Genomic DNA, 6,558 nt, shown 5'->3' with positions numbered 1-6,558 from the left:
GAGAGAGAGAGAGATGAAGTTTTTACTTTTAGAATTGAGAGAATATTGGGTTAGGCTGCGACGCATAATGCGTGAGTAGATAGAACTCAGACTACCTGTGGCTAAATCATAAAAAGAATAACGCGGATGTACTCTCGCTTTTTAGAGACATCTAAAAATAGGGCTTTGGTATATTTAAAAAAAATGGACAAAAAGACGAAAACTCGTTTGGCAAGAGCAGACTCGGACCGCATATTTCTTACATTTCGTCTGATGGAAATTGAGAAATTGAAAGCAAAAAGAATTTTCGATCACGTTTAATAAAATATGCATAGTTGTTTACATAATATAATATACTACATGTACATGATAACCAATAATTGTTTACGTGCAAATTGGCATAACATTAATTATAATACCGTTAGGAGCATCGCAAACATAATTTAGTAGGTGATTAAGGCATCATTTGTCGCTTCGTAATAGCAGCCGCGAGGAGATATAATATTTACAGTGTACACGAAAACACAATGCAGGTGAATAATAATTTTATAAATAATTGATAAGACAACGATTATCCGACTATTGGAAGAAAATAAAACATACCAAAAAATATAAATTTTACGAAGAACGCATGTTTCTATTAGTGAACATTTCATTTGCATTAAAATATTTTACATAATTTCGTAAATTTTTTATTAACTTATGTAAAGCCACTTTATAATAAAACTGCTACTGAATTAATTTATTTATATTATAATACTCAATGTAATTCTCATTATAATATTAATTTATTGCTGAAAATAATTATATAGCAAACAGGAATTAAAGTGTCATGAAAAAGACATCATTTATGTATCAGTAATAAAAAATAGATTCCGCTTTTATGGATTAAACCAAACAATTATTATAAATAATGATATATATTATAAATGTATTATATATTATATTACTATTATTGAATGTCTGCATATTATTAAATTAATTAGAATGCTTATTAGTATCAATATTATTAAATTGCTTGATAATTTAATTTGTGATATTATTATCCCAGTTTGGTTTAAGATTACATTTAAAGATTGAAAATGATTTCAACGCGCAGTTGTAAAATTGAATAGATATATATAAATTCACATTGAAATATTATATAAACAATAAGATTCAGCTGAAACTCCAACAAAGTCTTTTCGTTACGTATTGTGTACTCACATTGCGATTTTACATTTTGTTTAAATTAATTAGTTTTATAGTGAATTTATCTGCGTGATTTACAAAGTAAAAAACAATGCACTAGAAAAAGAGTAGAAATCTCCAGAATATTCGTTAAAAATCGACTTTCTGCAAAAAGATTGTTTCAAAATAGCCATCTTTGTTAAAAAAAAAAACGATTCTTTACAAAGAAATCGGTTTAAAATATTCTCTTTTAGTTAGAAAGATCAATTTTCACAAAAAAATCGATTTAAAATAGTTATTATCGTTTCGCTATTATCGAGAAAATCGATCTTTTGGAGATCAAAACATTTCTCAAAAGAGCCTGATTGCATTAATTGGTTAAAAATGGATAAATCAGATTTTTCTGGTTGAATACATTACAATTCTAGTTGAGATAACCAGAATTCTGATTGATATGATCAGAATCTTCTTCATATTTATTTTCAATCAAAAATTTTTTTAATATAAAAATAAATGTATCGAGACGTATCTTGATATAATAATATTAAGTTTGTTCTTTTCAGCTTCTTATACAATTCAGCTTTCCTCTTATTTCTTCACATTGAAAAAAAGAGAAATGAAAGCAAAAAGTTTAATTAAAAAGAACAGACTTATACACATATATTTGTACGTACATAATTACCGAACACCAGTATTTGTTAATGATGTTGCGTCTATAAAACCAGAGCAGAAATTTTATATTTACGTTGCATTCTTATGCAAGAAATTAAAAACTTGCACGAGGTATTCACGAAGATGCATCTTGCCGACGATTGTTATATGTAGACAATAAGTCATTTATTTGCTCGAGATATTACGAGGCACTACAGATTTTCCCATAAGTGTTCGCACGCACGCGATCACCAAGAGTTAAGGGATAAGATGAATAGTACGCGATGAATGGTACCTCATTAACCGACTTCTCACGTGCTTCCGCAATGGTGTCAGATGTTTCGCGTGTTGCACCGATCGGTCGCAGCCCACCTTATTGCGACGTGCCACTTGATAATATCAAGTGTTGATATATTACAACGCGAGTATTATTCCTTTGCGAGTAGTGATTTTATTAAATTTTCCTGCAATCTGTCAAATCCGATTTGCTCTCGACAGCCTGCGATATCTCTCGTCTTCGAGAGAAACTGCAACCACTCGCTCGGACGAGGGCCCGAAGAATTACGAGGGTGAAGAAGAGACAAGGGAGACATGCAGATGTCCAATAAATATTCTAGGATGCGCATTAGATATCCGAATGTCTTGCGATATTCAGATTTATGGATATTTGTTATTGCTATCATACTTCAAGTTCTCGAAGTCCCGTAACGGAGAGTTTCCTGCGAAACTAACTGCGGGGATATTGGGAGTTTTATCGTGAAATAGATCAATAGACCGGGACGATAGCGAGCATCGATCGTTCACGCTTGGCCGATTACGAGTGCAATTGGGAACGGAAATACGATCGCGACAAAATTCGCTCGTCGAGCTGAAATAAATACGCGGTACGCGGAAAATGCGATCGCGGCCGTGATCGTATTAAGCGTGGCTTGAACGATATCCGTTGTGAAATGTTTTTTCCGGCCGCAATTTAGTGGATACTCCATGCCGGGCAATTAGATACCTCCAAGATGAACAATGTTCGTTCGTAGGCGTTGCGTAAATCCGCAAACCGCGAGCGCGACTCTGTCGCGATATTTCCTTCCATTCTGAAGAATGGCATCCCTCAATATTTCACACATAATTTATCCACTCTTTCTTTCTTAAGATAAACTTCTATTTACTTGTAGATGATGGAATAACTAGAAAGAGCAGAGCTGTGAGTAATCCATAACATGAGCGATCGTGAAAAGTGGGTTTTCGTAATCGTGAGAAAAAAGAGAGTAAACAAAATAAAACAGTCACGTGAGAAGAATTTTGCTGAAACTTTGTAAAAAGATATTAAAAAAATTTTGAAAAGAAAAGAATTTTGTTTGAAAAATCAAAATAATTGTGTAAGAAACTCAAGCATTGCACTGGAAAATTGGATATTCTATCCATGCAAAAATAATATCGATTCTTAATTTTTATCTTTAAATACACATATTTCAGCAAACTTTAATCGAAATAAAAACCTATACATTTTTGCCAATGAGATAAACTTATTTATTCCATTAGCAAATAACTACAGGTTGTCCTCGACTTTTTTTATCTTCAAGACTTTTATCTTTATTACGAAATTTTTGAAATCATCGTACTCTATACGTTTATTTGAAACATTCCCTTGTTAAATGCTTTATTAATTTTTCATCTCGTTGATTCATAGCATAATTTGAACTTATAAAAATTTGCTCGGAATTGCTTCATTTATATTAATTATTATAATAATGAATATCACAAATTAAACGTTGAAAACAGGCAAACACAATTAAATAGAGCGAAATCTGTGCTTGAAAATGATATGTAACATAAATAGAATAAACGCAACCTTATTGTAGAATAAAGTATCAAAGTTTAAAACAAAAAGCAAACATTATTTTTATATCAACCTAATAACAATCATTAATAGTGTCATACATAATCATTTCAAATGCAACAGAATCATTTTCAGATCTGTATCTAGCTAAATTTTTAGATACTTCAGCAAAATTATTCTTTCTGTACATACATGACAGCAATTTTTTCCCCGACTCGTAAGTCGACATTCATAGTTGATTCTTATATTTAAGACGATCTTAAGTGCAATATTAAATTATAAACCAATCACAGAGCAATATTAGTATCTTAAGGCATTATTTGAGATGATCTTGAAATAAGAACCGACTATATACCGAGAGACTATATACCGACCTTACCGGATATGAGTGATTCAATCTCGCTACTCGACTTTTCAAACATTAGCGAAACTGAGAGCAAATAATCAGGCGGCGCATTATCTTCATTTTATGTCATTGCACTCTCGATTGCAACAGAATGTGCTCTCTCTCTCTAAGAGAAATGCGCGAGTAGCCGCTTAGAAAAAGAATTGACTAAATATATTCAATGGATGGATTAACGCTGCAGAATAAATCACTTATAAATATCTTATATCTGAAATCATAATTAAACTTCTATCACGTCCTTCTGTTTCGATATATTTTCTTCGTACATATTGTATAAAATTACTAAAATTAGTTTTAACATCTGCTATTAAAGTCCGATCTTACATTACGGTGTTATTATCTGCACGCTTATAATTATATAATCGAGAAGATATATTATTTCTTAAATACTTCGTGCATTTAATTATCGCATAAATATTTGTTTCGTATTATTTCTGCGCGGGCATTATTTAAAGTATGTCATGTTTTTTTCGTGTCTGCTAGGAAGTTGTTACACGAACGGATCTCTTCGTTCTTTGCTTGAGAGAAAATGTAATAACGAGCGCTAAGCAGAAAAACCAGGATACACGAGGTATTAATTTATGCAAATTACGGCCGAGGTCCACTATTGTGGACCATACGGAAATAAAAAATTTTAACATATGAAAAAATTAGAATGAAAAATATCTTAGGAGTACCATAACGAAATTCGGTCAATATAAAATTATACTCATTAAATCTTATGTAATTATACCTCATGAATATTATGTCTGACACTAATCACTAAATTTATTACGATAATTAATAAATTGCACGTGTCTCTCCACTCGGATGATATCCGCGCGTTGGATTGCTTACAATCCTTGTGCGATACAGAATGTAATTTCACAATCATTAAACGAAATATCAGAAATTAGCGATAAACGCATTCGATGGACATATCCTTCACGTACATTCCTGGTAATTATATCAAAATACTTCTCGATGGTACACAATTACGTAAACGAGTATGATACGTCATTGAAGATATTATCGAATAGAACTTCCGGCTTTGGATAAGTGATATGCAGTGACATCTAGAATCATTGAAAATCTCGAAGTAAATTGTAATTGTCGTACGGCAAGCATTTTACAATGAAATTTAAGGCATAAAGCTTAAACCATAAAAAATTGATCAATCACAATCGATTGTTTTTCTCGTTCTTAAACTTATCATGCACAAAACATTAAAATGATAAATCAGTAAAATTATTTAATTAAATGCAATTATCAGCGAATGTAGCGCGATGTAAGGATTTATCGGACTGTCGAAATCTTACTTGAATGAAGATGTACGATCTTTCTGATATAAAACTTGTTCGCAAAATATATATTTTTCTAGGAAATGCTATTTACCGTCAAGAATGTTTTCTTCAGTATATGCATATCTGTGCATATTACATTTCTTCTTTCAGTCAAATCTCATTTTGCGAATCAAGTACGCTTGAATTCCAGGAATCTTATGCAATTGTCAAATATTAGAATTTTAAAAATCTTTTATTTTATTCGATTAGTCTATCATATATTTGAAATGTAAAATTAAATAGTATCTTTTCTTTATCGCAAATATATCGCGTAATGTAAATTATCTTCAATTCGCGTATATGTGCACGTATATATGGTAGATAGCCCGATAGATCACGTGGTCGAAAAGGATGAAAAGGAGCAATGTTCTGAGAGAAGGGAGGAAAATTATAATCAGTGACGCGGAGTTATCAATACTTCCGGGAAACTGCGTGTCCGGTGGACGATTAAGTGTCATGAACGAATTTTATTGCTATCCAGGATTGTGTCATGGTCGTTATAATTATTATTAAGCTCATTTATCTCAACATCGATGCTATCCATCGATTTATAATCAATTCTATTTATAATTTTATTACATCGTTGCATCATTCTTGAAGTAATCTTTACCTGATAATTACAGGCGCATAAAAAAAATGCAACCATTTTAGAGATTAGATTATGTATTCTTATGTATTTTGATGCTTTGAATTCCAAATTGAATTACACATTATAATTTTTTATTGATGGAAAATAACTCGATTTTCTAATATTTTCAGAGCTACTTATGGCTTGGTTTTTTTATATGCAAGCTAAAGCAAAAGAAAGAAACTGAAATTTAATGATAATATGTAAGCATATATATTTAATGCTGGATAGGTTAAACATATATTAGAAAATGGAATTATTTTTCTTTAATAAAAAAAATTGTGATGAAGCAATTTGGATATCGAATTCATTTTAAAGCGTCAAAATACAAAAAAATATTTAATTTCCGAATCAACAAATTTTTTATGTACCTGTGTTATCGAAAAATTATCTAAAAGAGAGAGGGAAAGAGAGAGAGGGAGGGAGAGAGAGAGAGAGAGAGAGAGAGAGAGAGAGAGAGAGAGAGAGAGAGATATGACATATATATATTATTTACGTACTACGTTAGTTAGTTACGTTTATTTTATTATTTATAATTTACTTTTAACGTTAAGTTAAATTATTAAGT

Source organism: Atta cephalotes, assembly GCF_000143395.1.
Source record: "Atta cephalotes unplaced genomic scaffold scaffold00001, whole genome shotgun sequence".
Taxonomy (NCBI): Eukaryota; Metazoa; Arthropoda; class Insecta; order Hymenoptera; family Formicidae; genus Atta; species Atta cephalotes.
This window is presented reverse-complemented; position numbering follows the sequence as displayed.